Source organism: Lontra canadensis, unplaced genomic scaffold (genome assembly GCF_010015895.1).
Source record: "Lontra canadensis isolate GAN:19392208 unplaced genomic scaffold, GSC_riverotter_1.0 scaffold2, whole genome shotgun sequence".
Taxonomy (NCBI): Eukaryota; Metazoa; Chordata; class Mammalia; order Carnivora; family Mustelidae; genus Lontra; species Lontra canadensis.
Genome location: NW_022630996.1, coordinates 48441155 through 48460453, shown reverse-complemented (window position 1 = coordinate 48460453; position 19299 = coordinate 48441155). Strand labels below are relative to the sequence as shown.

The window sequence follows — 19299 nt, the reverse complement described above, 5'->3', positions numbered from 1 at the left end:
GGCAAACTTGTGTCCTTGAAGACCTAGACCCTGACCCATGTGTTTGAACTCTTTCCCCAGTCTTTCCCATCTGACTGGGAAACACCCCATCTCTCTTGGTTTTGTACCAATGAGGACTTTGTTCCCATGTGATAAGAGGTCTAGCTTCTCTGAAAGTTTTCCTTTTTTGCTTTCTTTTCCCTGAGAAGTAATAAAATGTCCAAACTGCCTCAGCAAACTAAACATTTTGTTTGTATAACTAAATATCCATTATGCATGCTGACTGCATGTCTGCCTCATTTACTTCCTCTAAAATTGTAAGCTCCTTGAGGTTAAGGACTTTGCTGATTTTCAATACCTATCATGGATCAAGGAAACTTCTTAAGAATATAATATTTGCTCGATGGTTGACAATAAAAATGGAATGTTTTTGTAAGAATAATAATCTGTTCCGATTTTTTTTCCTCAGTTTTACCTTGTATTTTGGCATATTTCTTTGACATCATTTAAATGCTGGACACTGGGATGGGCAAAAAGTGATGAATACACAGGTGCAACCCTTGTAAAGCCCCCAGTAATTTCAAACCTGGGGGAGATTTTGTATTCAAGGGAATTTGACAACATCTTCAGAAATTTTTATTGATCACAATTGTAGTGGGTTGCTACTGACATCTGGTTGATAGAGGAGAAAGCTGCTAAACATCTTGCAACACATAGGACCGAACCACACAACAAGGAATTCTCTGGCCCTACATGTCAACAGTACTGAGGTTGAGAATCCATGGAAAGAGAAGGGCAAGTCACCAACAGTTACATTAAAAGCAATGCATGCCATGAGAGAGTTAGGGCTAAGATCCACAAAAGCTTAGAAAAGGAGAAGGAATTCAGAGTGCTTGATTGAGAGGTAGAAATGGCTCCCCAAAGGAGATAAGCCCAACTGGGTATGCAGGTTGGAAACCAACAGCATATTGAGTGAGGGATGAGTCACTGATTACCCCTAAGAACAAAGTGTAGGAATATGAGCCAAGACCTAGTGTTGAAGTTCCAGGAAAGCTAATTTTCTAAGACAAGACCAGGAAGAAGAATGTACAAAAGGGATGATAGGGAGGACCTAGGAAGGTAGACAATAGGGACACTGTTTCTTGGATTCTGGAGTAGAAGATTATTTCAAGGAAATAATCACTAACAATGTCAAGCGCCTCAAACCTCAATGAGATAAACCAGAAAAATCTCTTCAACATTGGTAAAGAGTCATTGGTAACTTTAATGAGCGAAATTGCAAGTGAAGGAGGTAGAAGACAGATTGTCTTAGGCAGAAAAGTGAGTAGGAGGAGAGAAAAAGCATGGGTTTGTCTTCAGGAAGCATGTTTATGATTATTTATAGAAGACAAAAATTGAAAACAGTCTAACAGTCTAATAAAGAAGGTATTTAAATTGTTACATATATAATACAATAATAACCACAATTACATATATAATGCAATAATAAGGGATATTTAGTTTTTAAAACTATGGAAAAGCAGTCACAGTGAGTGGGGGGAAAGAAAAAAACAAGATGCAGTATAATACCCAATTTTTTATAGGGAGAGAAAAAAAACTAAAATCCAAAACCAAAATATTAACAGTTGTCATCTGGGGTGGTATATATTATGGACAATTATTATTTTCTTCTTTGGATATCTTTATTCTCTAAATGTTCTAAAATGAACATGTATTCCTTTTAAAGTCAGAGGAAATTTTCTTTTTTAAGAAGCTTGGCTGAGAAAGAAAAGAGAAAGTTCTGGCAGTAACTTGAGGGTGGGGGGCGGAAAGGAGCATGCACGCGCTCGTGCGTGCGTGTGTGTGTGTGTGTGTGTCTATTTGAGTTGGAAGCAAAGAGAGCATTTTTGTGTGGAGAAGGGAGAGAGCCAGTACACCAAGAGAGGCTGAAGATACAGGAGCATGGATGATTGATGGAGCATGTCCCTGAGGGAGCGGGAGGGGATGGAATCCAGATCACAGGTGGTGGGATTAGCCTTGGCTAAGAGGAGAGACATTGCTTCAGCTGAAAAATGAGGAAAAGAGGTAAGGATGGATGTGGGTGCTGATAAGAATGTAGAGGAGGGGGCAGGAAGTTGAGGGAGTTGCTGTCTGTTGGCCTCTATTTCCTTTGTGAAGTAGAAGGTGAGGTCATTTGCTGAGTGGGGTCAAGGGTTTACGGAGAATGATGGGAATTTGGAAGGGCTGCTAAGGGGAAAGAGGGAGGAAGGGAACTTGGGACATAGAACCAGATTATCCAGCTGACTTGAGAGGCCAGCTGAGGCTTGAGACTGAATTTTTAATGAAGGGCACCTACTGCGGTAACTTGTCGCTTTCTCTAGCTGCACTCTGTAACAATTGAAAAATAAAGAAAGCACATAGTGAGACTGATGAGGAGTTTTCAGATCTGGGTAAAGACCCTGAAAAATCACCAGTATTCTGGGTGCTTGAAGTGATAATGGAGTTTATGCTAGAAAGGGACAGAAATAAAGCCAGAAGAGGGCTGATGGGAATGGAACTCCCAGTGAGGTCTACAGTCTGCATTAATGGGAGACGGGGAGTGAGAGAACTTCAACAAGGAGAACTTTGGGCTGAGAATGGGGAACTGAGAGGGGAGATTCTAGGCAGGAAAGAGTGCCAGATGGAAGTCAGAAGTATAGGTCAGCTGCTGTCTCTGTGGACAATCCCAGCTAGTATGGTCACTCACTTGGCGGTGAAAACTCAACTTCCAGTTGTATGTGGAACATAGAAGCTCACGAAATCAATAAAAAGTCAGTGTACATTGGGGCACCTGGGTGGCTTAGTGGGTTAAGTGTTTGCCTTCAGCTCAAGTCATGATCCCAGGTCCTGGGATCGAGTGCTGCACCAGGCTCCTTGCTGTGCAGGGAGCCTGCTTCTCCAACTGCCTGCTGCTCTCCCTGCTTGTGCTGTTTCTATCTCTCTCTGTCAAATAAATAAATAAAATCTTTAAAAAAAAATCAATGTAGATTAAACTATGCTCTTTCCTCCCTTTCTTTTCCTGCCCACCCTGTTTCTACACACACACACACACACACAAACAAACACAAACACATATACACACACAGACGTACATGTGTATAATTTGAAATATTATTAAGAAAATAACATAGTTGCTAAATAATATAGTTGTTAAACAAGACTCCCAACCAAGCAAAAAGAACGCTGGACCTTTTATTCAATTCCACATACTTAAGTGCTGTATATCATGAACAAGTCACTTTCACATAAGAGAACAATTTTCGGGGTGCCTGGGTGGCTCAGTGGGTTAAAGCCTCTGTCTTCGGCTCGGGTCGTGATCCCAGGATCCTGGGATTGAGGCCCACATGGAGCTCTCTGCTCGGCAGGGAGCCTGCTTCCTCCTCTCTCTCTTTTTGCCTGCCTCTCTGCCTACTTGTGATCTCTGTCTGTCAAATAAATAAACAAAATCTTAAAAAAACAAACAAACAATTTTCTCTTTGGGAAGTGGGTTCAATTATATCTATAAACAAGGTAATTTTTAAAGAATTAGATTAAAATTTAAAAAATATACTCAGTTTTTGGAACTCCGAATACTATACCTTAATTCACAAATATTTATTGAGCACTGTGAAATATCTATATTTGTGACTCGGGGGCATCTAATGATGAACAAAAGAGGCTCACTCTTCTCCTCATATATTTAGAAGCAAATAGGGGAATTTCAGGGATTATCATGCAAGTATTAGGGCACCTTCCTTTCTCTGGATTCTATTCCTCACTCCATCCCAAGACTTGAGTCAGGGCTTTGCCAGGGTCCTCCTAGACACAGAGCTGTCTTCTGAGAAATATCAGGGAAGGAGTTTGATTATTTGTGATCACAATTTGTTAATGTTTCATCTTATGTCACTTTTGTATTTGTTTAATTATTTGAAGTCTTTAATTTATATAATCTCACTTCCAAGCTATTATTTTCACATACTTACATATGTGCATACATGCACAGATATACATAAAAGCACAACATACATACATGTGTATACATACAGACATATGTGTATATGCACATACATACATATTCTGGCAGGAAAAATTCATGTATAATCAAAGTCTAAAGGCAATTCAATATTCAGAATGTTAGCTTATTAACAATCAACGTATTAGTGGTAGCATCATTGCTGATACATCTGTTTTTCTAACAGAATAACCAGCATTTGTGCCCAGGAGTTAGAGTTGGATCAGTTGCTCTTTGATGAGCTACGTGAAAACTTAAGTGCTATGCCCCTAACAAGGAAAGCCACTTGAGTTTAAATGACAATAGAGAGCACATGGAATAGAGAAAAAAGTATATGTAGCATATTTTATTATTATTCAGTGATGAACATAAACCAATTGTACATATGTGCATATGTAGGTATATTTATACATACAAATATGATTTTAGACTAACCGTGGTAAATAACATACATTTAATAGGACTTTCTAAAATTAAAAACTTGATACACTCATAATTTGAATACTCTCTGCAAGTTTGGTAATAATTTTTAATATGTTCTGAATAGTATAGAATGTGTCTAGCACTGTGCTAAATATTTTGGGTGGATCATCTCATTTAATTTAATTATTTTATTTTTTAAAAGACTTTATTTATTTATTTGACAGACATAGATCACAAGTAGGCAGAGAGAGGCAGGCAGAGAGAGACAGGGGGAAGCAGGTTCCCTGCTGAGCAGAGAGCCTGATGTGGGGCTCAATCCCAGGACCCCGGGATCATGACCTGAGCCACTTTAACCCACTGAGCCACCCAGGTGCCTGTCATTTAATTTTAATAAGAAAATCTCTATTAGATACTAGCAATAGATACTGTTACTCAAAATTTAGAAATTCAGAATATGGGACAACCATGGTTTTAAGAAGCTAAGTAATTTGCCCTATCATATACAGCTGTTGAGTGATGAACTCAAAACAGTTTGCTTTCAGAATCCATGCTCTTTGTCATTGCTCCCCATTTCCCTCAAGTAGGTGACACTTTCCCAATTCATCAAATTATCTTGATTCTTGCTTCTAAATATCCCTTAGGTCCATCTTCCTCTCTTCAACTCATCACTGCATACTGGGTCTGGCTACCCAGCAGTGCCAGCTGGATTGCAATAGAGTCTCCTGCTTGTCTCTGGTAGTCTGACTCATGGGGTTCATTTGTAATCGATGTGGCTGACTAGTGAGTAAATTAGGTCACATTTGCATCAATTACCCACTGTCTGCTGTCATGATAGTCCCCAACTCCATAACTCTGGAATAAGAGCCTGATTCAATGCCCCTCCAGTACTTAACATGTTCAGGAATGGGTCCATGCTCACTTGAAAACCACCAACTCCTGCCGTGATCTGCCATGCCCACCACCACTTGGGTTGCCGTGTCCCTGGGTCTCAAAGCTTTACAATCATCAGATTGCCAAAAGGCCTTTCATTTCTTATAGTCTTAAATGACTTTTTTTCTGCCAGAAACGAGAAAATGCCCTCTTTCAAACTTTATGACCCATTTTGTCACAGGAGGTCCAAAAGAACAGTCCTTGTACCTTAAATCTCATATAAAAACAGATCTTTCACCTTTCAACTGAAGGGCTGGCCTCCTGGAGCTCCAATAACTATCCAGTGGGGCCAAACAGAGGGCAGACTTGTTTATTCCTCTCCATTTGTCATCTTGTCCCATCTTTTCTCTCATAACCCACCAGAACTCTTCTTTTTCTCTTCACCAAACACAAAGTAAACTCAGACCAACCAAAGCAAATATCCACAGATTCCGGAACTGTTGGGCAGGTAGAATGAAGGATGTGTGGCTCACACAACGGCCTACTGGTCATGACTCATCAGCTCTGCCAATAACCAGTCTTTCAGTTTCCATTCAACTAAAATGAAGTATTAAGTCCTCCATAAATGCAAATATAACCATGCTCTTTCACCTTCTAAAACATGTCAATGAATGCTCACTGCATTAAAAATGAGGTTAAAAATCCTAAAGATGATTAACAACACACTTTCAGTTTTCTTCTCCTCCCTCATCTACTACAACCTCCTCTGTTCACCTGACTTCAAACCCCATTTTCTAAGATGGTGGTTTAAAATCTCCAGGTATAACTAATGACCGACTTATCATCTAATAATAATGAGAATTACTTTAGCTTTTACTCAGTTGTGAAAAAGTTGTGAACAAGTAATTATTATTTATTTTTTTTGGTGAAGAATGCAGCAGATAAAACATCACACCATTAACACTAGGTATAGCATGTTTATTGACATGTAATCAATCAAATTTAGTAAGTTCAGTGATAATTGAACATAATCATTTTAAATACCTTATTCATATTTATTGCACATTTTCTGATTTACTTTATAAATATAATTTTCAGTAGCAATTTTGATACTTTATTAATATGTACATAAATATGCATAATATTTTATATTTTTCAGAGGGATAAAATAAAGAGTTCATTCATGTAAGCTAGGAATTTATGTTAGTGAAATTTGCTTTGTTTCTGCTCACTCTATTTAGAATTAAACATGTTATATTAAAAGCAAATAATACCAGATAGGATCTTAAACTAAAATTTTAAGCATTGTCTAAAGCACTATATTATGCATTTGTTCTTTTTAGATATTGCAAGGTTCTTTTGCTAATACTAAGTTATAGCTATATCTCCTTTTGGATTTTAAAAGATATCTATTGATTGGTGAGTATACACTGAAGTAGGAATGGATAAATGCTGATCAATAAACATTTTAAAAACCGTGCAGTGTAACAAACAGGACAATCTCAGGGAAGATAAAATTATTGAAGATCAGTTGTAAGGAGAAACCTGGGAAAACTTTTTGAAATTGAGAATCATTATCACTTAACTTATAAAATTTATGAAAATAGTCATTTCTGATATAAACACTGATAAAATTCTTACCACAGGCAATATGATCATTGTATCAATTTAAGTACTAGTTTGTTATTTCAATCTACAAATGGAAGGGCCTTCTTATATACCGTCAAGATATTAACAAAATGCTATCTTGATTAAATATTTTTAAGTGAGAGTTTTAACAAAAGTGCAACTAACATTGCTCTATTATTAATTCTATATTATAAGTTTAAAGAATTAATTCCAGGGGTACCTGGGTGGCTCAGTTGGGAAGCATCTGCCTTTGGTGCAGGTCACGATCCCAGGGTTCTGGGATGGAGCCCTGCATTGCGCTTTCTGCTTGGCGGAGAACTTGCTTCTCCCTCTCTCACTCCCCCTGCTTGTGTTCCCTCTCTCACCGTGTCTCTCTCTGTCAAATAAATAAATAAATAAATAAAATCTTTAAAAAAAAAAAAAACTCTCATAAATCTATTTTTAAAAATAATTAATTTCAATGTCTGTTATTGCTGATAAGCTCTGGTGTAATTGAGAACAACCATATAACTACAACTAACATTACATAATGTTCAATATATGCCAGGCACCATTATAAAATGTGTATATTAATACACTACTTCAACACTTACGAAAATCTATAACATACTTGATACTATCATCTTCGTTTTGGAGAATTTAACTTCTCAAAAATCACACAGCTAACAAGTGACAGAGCTAGAATTAAAATCCAAGCAATCTAGCTTTAGATGCCATACTCCTTAACCACTATGCTCTTTCAGAAACTATAAAATATTTTGAAAAAAAAAATCAGAGACCTAAAAGGATATCTTATTGTAATAAGACACACGTTTTTCCATTTGATGAACACTACTAAATCAGGTAGCTGAAGTTAATCTAAGTTGAGACTAAAACAATACAAGTTGTATAGCAGGACTGAAGAGTTTGATATGCCTATACAGTGGGCAACAGCCTTCAGAAGTAATTGTGACAAGTGAATTTAATAAAGGAAATTTTGGCTCCTGGTGAATGTCGACAATTTATGGCACCAAGTGAGACCACTCAGCAGAATCTGCACACCTTCCGTTACTGTGGGCCAAATTATTAATTAAAATAGTGTTGTAATGTTAATAGTATTGTTATAAGCATGATATGTGAGCTGATAAGCTACTAACCCCTGAGAGTTAAGACCAGGGATGTTTTAGAAACCAAGAATTAAAAGATATGAAGGAAAGAGACATCACAATAGATTTACAAAGCTTTGTCTTGTTATCCTGATAACTATGTAGGGTTTTAATACAAGAAGCTTTATAAATATAAAATCTTGGTAAAACAATAAAGATATATGTAAGAAAATATATATGTAATAAAATCATATAATAAATACATATATGTAAATATATAAATATATATAATACATATAACAAATAAAATACATATAAAGACCTATGTAATAAGATACATGTAAGAAGAATAAATGTGTATAATTCTGGCAAAGGAGCTAAACAAGCATAGAATCTGAGAAGCGCTATATTTGATGGTTGCTGAAGTGGGCAAATGTTGTTGAACAATCTTGAGACTGTGACATCGGTCATGAGACCAGAGATAAGGTATAAGATTGACCCAACAACAGCCTGTTATTTTGTTAATAGAGAGTCAGTTTTAGCTTAAAGAAAATACGCATCAGATACACATTATTATTTCATTTTATAAAGATGCTCTGAGATGTTATGTAAATTTCCCCCAGTTTTCACACTTGCAAAATGATAGGTTTGGAGTATAAACCTAGGAGTTTTTACTCTTTTTAATAACTTTAGTTTGTTTAGGAAGGTGCATGAATATTAAGTTATCCACACCTACATAAAATATGAGTTATTTTGCTGGAATGATACTTTCAAAGTATGAATCTTTTTTTTAGCAACCCCACTAAAAGGCCAATTCCTAGGCCTAAACTCTTGGGAGCTTAAAACTATTCACTAACTTGCCACTGCTTTTAGGATTAAGATTCAGCCTCTTTAGATAGGATGCAAATTCTGTACAGTCTCACGCCACATGCTCCTGCAGTCTCCTATCATTATAAATTTCCATACTGACCTGCACCTGTTCCAAGCTACTTACCAAGTGCCCTATCACCAGACCCACTCTAAACATGCTGTTCCCTTCACATGGGACATTCTTCTTCCTCTCTGTCAACTTAAATCCTTCTCATTCTTCATCTTTTGGTTCAAATATCCCTTCCTTAGAATTTTTCTTGAGTCTCTTATACCCCTTACTTCTGTTGCTCCTTTTTATTTATTTGTGCAGAACTGATGACTATTTGTCCCCCTCACTAGACTATAAACTTTACAGGGGAGTGACTGTATCTGTTTTGTTTATCGTTGTATCTTCTGGTTTCTAACAGGATGCCCAACATCTACTAGACACTTAATATAGGGAATGAGTGAACAGATTTAATTCATTAAATTCCACCAAAGTCAAGAAATAATTACAGAATTGTTCAAGTTACAATGCTTTTTTTGTGATATTTATTTCTTAGGTTTGAGGAAATAGTTACAAAAGCACTCCTTTAAAAAATTAAAGTATTTTGAGGTGTATTATGTTATGTTTATCTTAGCAAATCGATCCTAGGATTATTGTTAAAGGTCTAGTTATGGAGGAAACAGCAATATTCAATTCTGACACATAGAGGCAAGTGTTTATTTAAGATGTTTTCTTACATGCTACAGGTGGATCTGTGTGCCTCTTCAAACACTTGTCTATTTTAAGAGGAAAGTTTTCTGTTTTAAGAGGATGCTTGTGGTTAAATGCCAGAAGGAATACAGGCTAAACAATATTCTTTTTCTTCCTTTTTTGTAAGCAAACATTTTAGCAGTGAGCTATCAATGACTGACTTCTAGTTTGGTGACAAAAGAGAAATGGAATATCTTGCCTTTGACATATGCATGCTTTGGGAGACAGGGTGAAATGGACATAAAATCACACATTTTCTAGAACTTGACATTTGGTAATTTGCACACATGTAACTGGATCTGGAGGCTGGTAGTGAAATATGGTGGTTCTCCTAACACTGAGTTTGGTATGATGTTTTCTTGGGCTGAGAAGTGAAAGTATAAAATTTAAATGCCTGATTCTGTAGGAGTTCTCACCCTACTTACTTGACCCTCCTTGTTATATGTTTAAACACATAGGTTCAAAAAAAAATCCACTCAGGACATAAAATTGGTTTCTTAATAGAGAAACCTAAAAGTTGTAATTAGTGGGATATTATTGAGGCTACTTACTGCATTTTTAAGGAGCTGTGATTTTTACCATTTTTTTAAAAATTCAGAATTCCTTTGATGAAAGTTGCAGACTTTGTCTCCAGAAAATTCACAGATGCACATACTTACGCAACTTTGCACACAATTTCAGGGGTTTTATATCCACTAGAATTTGTCCAGAGAACCTAAACTAAGAACGCTTATTCAAAATAAATCCATCTATTTCATGTGTCTTAAATAACAATGATTTATATTGCTTGTCATCCCTCTCATTATGATTTGTTTTATATCTGGACTCTAATTATCAAAGGGGAGGAATAAAGGAAATGCTTAGGAGATTCATCATAGTCAACAGAAACCCCTATTTTTCTCTCTTTATCTTCAGGCTATTATTTCTAGACCAGCGCTCTATTGTTCATGCTGCACTGTTCTTTGGCCATCAACCAGACAGAGGGTTCTAGTCTAGGCCATTGCATAATTTCATCTTCCTCTGGGCTGTTATGTAATTAAAATAATTTCAATCCATTCTCTTGAAATTTTTTTTCTACAGGCAATTGTAAAAAATGTAGAAGCTAAAAAGCAAACAAAGGAACAAAAATATAACTTGTTTTCTTTACTTTTTATTGTGAAAGAATTTTCTCATTATGGACTAGCTACTTATTTAATTTCAAAATTTAAATGTGGTTTCTTTTGTATTCGGTAGTGGGGTAAAATCCCCACTGATTTAAAATGGTCATTTTCCAAGAGCACTGCAAAGGGGCTGGATCTTAAACATTTCTAAAGGAACCACAGATATAAATGCAAAGTACAACCAAATTAGTAATGTATTTTCTTCTGGAACTCTTATATCTGAGGACATCTATAAATGCATCGGAAGCAATTTACATACTGTGCATATATGTAGTAACTTTTACCAACATTCCAACTAATTGAGGAACAATGTTGTCAAATAGGTTCAGTTTTATAGTATTAAAATAAACCTCTGAGCCCCGATCCAGAACCATGGTTTAACTATACACCATACACACTCATATTGCACGTGTATATAAATGGTGGTTACACTTGAAAAGGATTCCTTCCGATTCTGCTGGTGATGCTTTACCTGAAAATTTTGTAGTGTTCAGCTACCAACAGCTCTACCTTGTGAGATATATTGTTGTTTATAGATTCCTCATGATCTGAAAGTGAGGATAATATTTGACATATAAAATTTTACCTCTCCTTTGTGCCTTTTTGTATATTGTTTGATGGCATGAAAAAAATGCTAAGCAAAGACTTGTTTGGAATGAGAAGAACCTGAGAAGAAGGGAGTGAGACTGACCTGACCTCACTGGAAGCAACCAGTGAGTACGTGGGAGCAATAATTTATCTACCTGGAGCCTGACCTCTGCTACAAGGGGCCACCACTAGGAACTGGAAGGTTAGTATAGAAATAGTGAGTGCTTTCTGTTGTTGTTGAGCACAAACTTGTTATTCCAGCTTCTCTTGGACTGGGTGCCACTCTTGCACCCTAGAATTCAGAAATACTACTGCCCATTGTTATGGGAGAAGGGGAATAATAAGCAGTCTTATGTATTTGTTGAGGGTACCCTCTATCTTATCAAAGTTTTACTTTAAAAAGGAGCATTTTACTCTCCAACTCTTATGGTCTACAACTTTTAAAAATCAGAAGTAATGCAAATATTTTATCAGGTACTTGTGTACATAATCATTATATAGATATATAAACAGATGTAAAAATATATCTCTCCAAATTATATAAGCATATAACCACAACAATGTATTATTTATGTTAACAGAATATGTACAAAAGGAGAAATTAAGAAAGGTGAGCTAACAATGAAATAAAGATGATTTGTAAATAAATTTTATCTTGTGAGGTAATGGGATAGAAACCTTTTGCACCATGATGAAAAAAGTTATTTTTAACAACTTCGAGATATAATTCGAGATATAATTCGAGCTATCATATAGCTGAGTCACGTCAGTGTACAATTCAATGGTCTTAAATATACTCACACAGCTGTACAACCATCAGCACAGTCGGTGTTAGAAAATTTTCCTCAAGCTCAAAAGAAACTGTGCCCATCAGCAGTAATTCCCTACCTCTAATCTAGGCAACTATGAATCTACTTTCCATCTCCATAAAAGAAAAATGTCTGTTCTGGACATTTTATATAGATGGAATTGTACAAAACATGGACTTTTGTGGTTGTCCTCTTTTACTTAGTATAATTTTTTCAAGGATTCATCCATGCTGTGGCATGCATCAGCATTTCATTACTTTTTTCTTTTGAATACATAATAGTATTAGTGACTATAGTGCCATGCTGTACATTACATCTCCGGGACTTATCTATAACTGAAAGTTTGTGCCTTTTTTTTTTTTTTTTTTTTTAAGACTTATTTTTTAGAAAGGGGGTTGGGGCAGAGGGAGAAGCAGAGAATCTCAAGCGGAACCCTGCTGATCAGGTGGAGCTGAGGCTGGGCTCCATCTTGACCCTGTGATCTTAACCTGAGCAGAAACCAAGTCTAACCCTTAACGACTGAGCCACCCATGCAAGGGCCGTGAAAGTTTGTACCTTTGGACCGCCTGGAGGCATTTCACCCCGTGAACCGGAAGGTGTTCTCTGTGGCGCCATGGTGTGGCTTGCGGAAATCTTGGCGGAGAAAGACTGTGTGCTAGTTAGTGTTGCAGGCACATGCCGCAGTCCGCCTCGGGCGGTGTGCCTTGGGGTGGCCCCGCGATGGGGGGGCGGGTAGGGAGTGGAAGGGGGAGGTTGGAAGGCGCGGCCTGAGTTGATGCTGCAGGGCGGGGCTCGGTGTCCCAGGTACAGGCACTAGTACCTCCAACGCATGGAAGGCGGAACCTCTTTCCTCAACACCTAGCAGATGCTGTGCGACCGGAAATCTTCCGTGTACCATTTGTGCCAGACTCATCCGGCAGGCCCTCGGACAAGGCTGTGATAGTGTTGGTACCTGTGCTGAACTGGACAGAGTAGGGAGTGTTGGAGGAAGCGGAATTCTCTGTTTCCTCAGGAATAAGACTTGTGAAAGATAAAATTAGAGAAGGAGACAGCAAAACATCCCAGGTGCCGTGCTTCCATGTCGGGAGGGGGAGCTCACACAGGTGGTATTCATGGCTTTCTAGGGCTGGAAGGTGGAGCAGCTGGTCCGCAGCGGCTCTTCCTGCAGGGGCGGTGCCTCTGTCTGGTTTCCAAGGAGCCGCGTAACTCCCCATAGGACATGACCTGTGAGCCCAGTGAGAAAGTCAGGATTTTACAAGGATAAGGTTCAAGGATATGCGAACACTGTGCTGGCAGCCTGAAGAAACATTTTACCCTTTCCGACGCAACTGGCATGTCGGAGAACCTGGGCTGTGCAAAGAAACCTGTTTTTGGCAGTTTCGCTAGAAATCTGGCTGTGAATTGTTGCGGCATCTGAGATGGGTGGTGAGAGACGGGACCAGCTGTGCGAGGCCGGGCGTCCCCACAAAAGAGGAGGGTCGCAGGCCACATGGACATCCGGATGGGGGGCCTCCGCTGGTTTGGCAGGTGCTGCACAGGCCTGCGCCAGGACGCTTCCGACCGAGCTGGAAGATCGTTAAAGGGCAGCACTTTGATTGCTACATAAACTGTGTGGAATGTTGCCAGGGCCTCAGTGGTAGATGGCCACAGCACCTTGGCCCCGGGGTCTAGGTGGTTGCTTGTTACCTGTTCCGGCACCAGGGAGTCGGCTCTGCCTGCCAGGTGCGATCAGTTGGCCATGTTTCAGCCTCCATTGGCAGCTGAAGACAGAAGCAGCTTATGCGTTTCACTACCTCCTTTGCCTCTGCGTTGAGGCCTGGGCCTTCTTCAGAGCCAGGATCCTCCTGCCTGACCCTGGCTTGGAACAGCAGTCAAGGCTTCTGATTTGTATTTTCCCAGACGAGAGATTTTTGTATCTCTCCTTTCCCAGTGTGGATAACCTATCCAGTGGTTTTACCTTTAAGAAATGTCCGAAGGTGCGGCTACATTGTGTATTGATCTAGTTAATCATTTTAAATGGAAGTAGTTTTGCCTCAACCGTCTCAGGGACTTGTGGAGGAGCTGGTGTCTTTGCCTCCTCTGGGATGGAGTTCTGCATGGGAGGCCTGACCACTTGGCTTCTGTAGCTGAAGAGACAGGCCACAATGAAATTGGATGTTTACAGTGCATCACAAGTGTCTCTTTCTGGCACTTTACTGTTTTCTTTGTATAACTGCACTTCTTGGTATTTCTGGGATGATTGAGACTTCATACACAACCTGCATGGGCTCTGCCTATGGGACACGGCATTGAAGCCACTAGGATCCTTTAAAAACTTCTGTTCGCATACTTTGAGAACAGCCCTTTGTCACCTGCTAGTAGGGACTCTCAGAATCAAGGGGACCCTGGCTTAGCAGGAGCAGCGCTTTGCTTCTTGACCTGAAGCTTCCCAGAGTAGTTGTGCTCATTGGACCACCAGGACTGCTAACAGGTAGGTCAGAGGCTCTTAACACCTCTGGTTTCAAATGCTTCTGAGACTTCTGCCTGTGTTCTATTTTCTTTTCCTTTGCCAATAATCTGATTAACGAAGCTCTCCAGAATTGAGGACTTACCTTTGTTATGTGAAGTCTCTTGTATATTGTTAAATGTTTGGCTTCAGCAGTTTATCACAACCTTTTTTAGCCACCAGATGACCCATTTCGCCAGCACTGCCCCTGGAGGAGGGAGGCCTTTTGGTGGTGTTGGGCTGTGCTTACGCGGTGTTGCCGGTCATTTAGTGTTGTTTCATTTATGACCCTCACTTAATGGGTAGGCTTGCGGTTTTTAAATTTAAAATATTAAGATTGAATTTACTATAATTTATTTTGAGGGGATATTTATACATTTTTAGGCATTCATATTTTATCAGTTTACAGTTTAATGCCTGTATTTCCCCTGAAAATGGCAAATAAGATTGTGTATTTATAAATGAACAATAACAAAAAACTTACTTTGTACAGCTAGATAATATTCCATTGCATAGATGTACCATAGTTTTTTCATCAGTTGGATAGGTGTTTGTACATTATTATGAATAGTGATGTTGTGAACATTCATGTTTAAATTTTTGTGAAACATATATTTTTATTTCTCTTAGGTATATACATGTTATTGAAATTGCTAGGTCATGTGTTAGTTCATTGTTTAACTTTTTAAGGAACTGCCAAACTCTTTCCTAAGTGGCTACATCATATTACCTTCTTATCAAGTATATGAAAAGTTTCAAGTTCTCCACATTCTCACCAACAGTTGCTATTATATATCTTTTTGATTATAAACCGGTGTAGTTGTTGTGAAGTTATTTCTCATTGTGGTTTTGATTTGCAAATTCCTGTAAGCTTATGATGTTGAGCATCTTTTCATGTGTTTATTGGCCATTTGTATATCTGTTTAAATTTTTTTTTTAAGATTTTATTTATTTATTTGACAGAGATCACAAGTAGGCAGAGGGACAGGCAGAGAGAGAGGGAGAGAAGCAGGCTCCCTGCTGAGCAGAGAGCCCAATGAGGGGTTTATCCCAGGACCCTGAGATCATGACCTGAGCCGAAGGCAGAGGCTTCAACCCACTGAGCCACCCAGGCGCTCCTGTATATCTGTTTTAAAGAAATGTTTATTCAAGAAATTTACTTAATTTTTGAATTGGGTGGGGTTTTGTTGTTGTTGTTATTGGGGCATAAGAATTCTTTATATGTGCTGGGTACAAATATCTTACCCAGTATATGGTTTGCAGATATTTTCTCTGATTTGTAGATTGTCTGTTTACTTGGTGGTGTCCTTCTGAAAGAAAAGTTTTTACCTCTGATTATCTCTTAATTTATCTGCTCTGAGGGTCACTTTTGTCTTTTGGTCTTATATCTATGAAGATTTACTCCTATATTTCTTAAAAGAATTTTAGAATTTTAGCTCTTACCTTTGGTTCTATAATCCCTTTGGAGTTAATTTTTGTGTATGGTATGAGAAAAGTTCAATTTCATTCTTTTGCATGTGGATATGCAGTTGAACCAGCTGTTTGTTGAAGGACTGTTCTTTCTCCATTGAACTGTCTTTTAAATAGCAGCAGAAGCTCTACTATTTTCTTTTGTACCCCACTTGGAGACTACAGCTCACAGGTACCATATTTGGATTCTATTCCTCACTATACCACTGTTTAGCCAAATGTCATCAACCAGTGTCTCAGCCTTACTTTAAGGTCCTAAGGTAATACTAAATTACTTGTACACAATAATTACTGTACCCAGTATAATCTGCAGTAGCGTAGACTTTCTCTGGAACTTCATTTCAATCACCCTATTCTAACCATGACTTTAATAGGATAAAGTAATTATTCTAATACACTGGTGAGTTAAAACAAAATAGGATATCTTAGTGACCTAGAGTTGTTGGTGGGTTTACCAAAGAATTTTGTCGTACATTGTGAAGAAGAAAAACAAGAAATTTAAGTTACATTTAAAAATGATGTAGATTTACCAGCTCAGTCAAATAGTCATATTTTTCTCTCAAAAATAACAGCATTTATATAATTTTTCTCCTAGTTTATCATTTTATTTACTTAATTATAATTTTTAAATTTTAATTCCAACATAGTTAACATATTGTTAGTTTCAGAAGTACAGTATAATGATTCAGCAATTCTCTACATTACTCAGTGCTTATCTTAAGTGTATTCTTTAATCCTCATCACCTATTTCATCCATCCCTCTACCCACTCCCATCTGGTAACAATCAGTTCTCTGTAATTAAGAGTCTTATTTTTTGGTTTCTTTCTCTCTCTTTTTAGAAGCAGTCCTATTTCTATGATGTAATATATACATTCTTCAAACATGAAATTAAGTGACCTCGTGTTCTGTTCCAGGCTCTAAGTTTGGGACTGGAATAGTAGCAGTGCAGTGGGGATTTCTATTCATAGGTGTCTTGTATCTAAGAGTCCTTCGTTGTCCAAGTCTGAGTAAATGTCAATTCTTGTTTACTTTAAATACACACATACACACCACTTTAGCATATTTAACCAATTAAAATACTGATATTACAGAAAGTAAAACATTTAAAAAAACTCTAAAATAAAATTAAAATATATGCTTATTGGACAGTTTGAAAAATAGTCAAAATAAAAAGTAGCAATCAATGAAGCTATCATAGTATCAGTGTTTAGAAGTAATTACTGTTAATTGTCTTTGTCTTTTTAGATTTTTCCTAAAATTTGCAAACTTAAATATGTTTTTGTCCCAAATCTTCATTTTAAGTTCCCAATTTATATCCTTCTGCTCTCATTTCTGTCCCTTAAGTATTATTGTTCTCTCACTGAGATGAATTGAATAATATGTTAAAATTCTAAAGACAAAACATACTTAATTGTACATGTTATTGTATTCATTTATCTATCAGTGAAAGTTGGTACAAATTAATTTATATTTTATGAGTATATATTGACTTCAAAGTAAATTTAAATTCGAATTTTTTTGAAGATTTGTTCATTTTAGAGAGAGTGAGTGAGCAGGGGGTGGGAGAGAATCCCAAGCAGACTCTCTGCTGAGCACAGAGCCAGATATGGGGCTGTATCTCAGGATCCTGAGATCGTGACCTGAGGGGAAATCAAGTCTGCCACTTAACCGACTTAGTCACCCAGGTACCCCTAAATTAGCATATTTAGACTTAATAAAAATATTTTTTCATACTTAGTTTTATTTTTTCTCATCTACTTTTACTTTTTCACTCATTCTTTGTATTTGTATTTTCCAATGAATCTTTTTCTTCCATATAAAAACTTACCTTTTCAATAAAACCATTGTATGTTGAATAATATTGGTGTTTTATATATGCCAACTTTTAAACTTTTAAAATTTACTTTAGATGTATTCATATACAAAAAAAATAATAAAACATAAAAATGAACATAACATCCGGCCTAAAAATGTCATATAATGTACATTATATGGTATATGTCACATTATTATATAATATTGTTGTACAGCAGTTACCTGTGTCTCTCTCCTGTTTTATCCCTTCTATTCCTCTGAATTTGCTTTCTTTTTTCCCATGTGTTTCTTTATATTTTTACTACATTCATATACATCTTTAAACAGTATATGCTCTTCACTTGCACATTTTTTAACTTATATAACTAACTTCATATACATGCTTTTGCTTGCTTTTTCAGTCACCAATTTCACTGTAGATTTATGGTTCATTTTCACTTTTACTAAATATTAGTGGATTGTTCATTGAAGTAGGTCTAATAGTTTATACTCCTACAAGCAGTCTGAGTTTCTCTTGCTCTATATTTTCACTAATGCTTGGTATTGTCAGACTTCAAATTTTGAATCAATATGAGTGTAAAATGGTATCCCTTCTTGGTTTTCATTTGCATTTTTTATGTTATCACTGAGGTGGTTTCTATTCATGTGTTTGTTGGCTTATGAAATGTTTCATTATCTGGGAATTCCATGTTCATACTCTTTGTCCATTTTCCCCATTTATTTTTAGGAGTTATGTATATAATGCAGATATTAAAAAATGCTTTATCCAATAAACATTTGCAAATATTTTACCCCCAATTTACCTTGTCCTCTCTTCTGGGCTGAGCGGTCTGGACCCAGGCCCAGATATGATTAGCACATAGCCGTGAGTTCTTAATGAACTTGTATCAGAACCTAAAGTGATGCCTACTTTGTGAGCTTGAGTCTGTTCAAAGCAATGCTTGGGATGAGGAGGATCCTGGGCCCTCCTCTTGCCGCCCCAGTCTCTAGACCCCAGTGAAGGGACAGCAAGCTCCAGTTTTGAGGCCTAGTAGATTCTCAGGGTACATTCTTTTTTTTTTTTTTTTTTTACTTCTTTTTTTTTTTTAATTTTTTTTCACCATAACAGTATTCCTTGTTTTTGCACTACACCCAGTGCTCCATGCAATCCGTGCCCTCTCCAATACCCACCACCTGGTTCCCCCAACCTCCCCCCCTGCCCCTTCAAAACCCCCAGATTGTTTTTCAGAGTCCATAGTCTCTCATGGTTCACCTCCCCTTCCAATTTCCCCCAACTCCCTTCTCCTCTCTAACTCCCCTTGTCCTCCATGCTATTTGTTATGCTCCACAAATAAGTGAAACCATATGATAATTGACTCTCTCTGCTTGAC

The 19299-nt window shown here is 37.5% G+C and overlaps 1 protein-coding gene and 1 pseudogene across 8 annotated transcripts in view; one reads left to right on the top strand and one right to left on the bottom strand.

Moving 5' to 3' along the window:
- HDAC9 (histone deacetylase 9) overlaps positions 1–19299 on the top strand; it is an 856076-nt gene that overhangs the window by 536531 nt on the left and 300246 nt on the right. The gene's annotated exons all lie outside the window — the stretch shown is intronic.
- Positions 12642–13571, bottom strand: LOC116877202 (annotated as a pseudogene).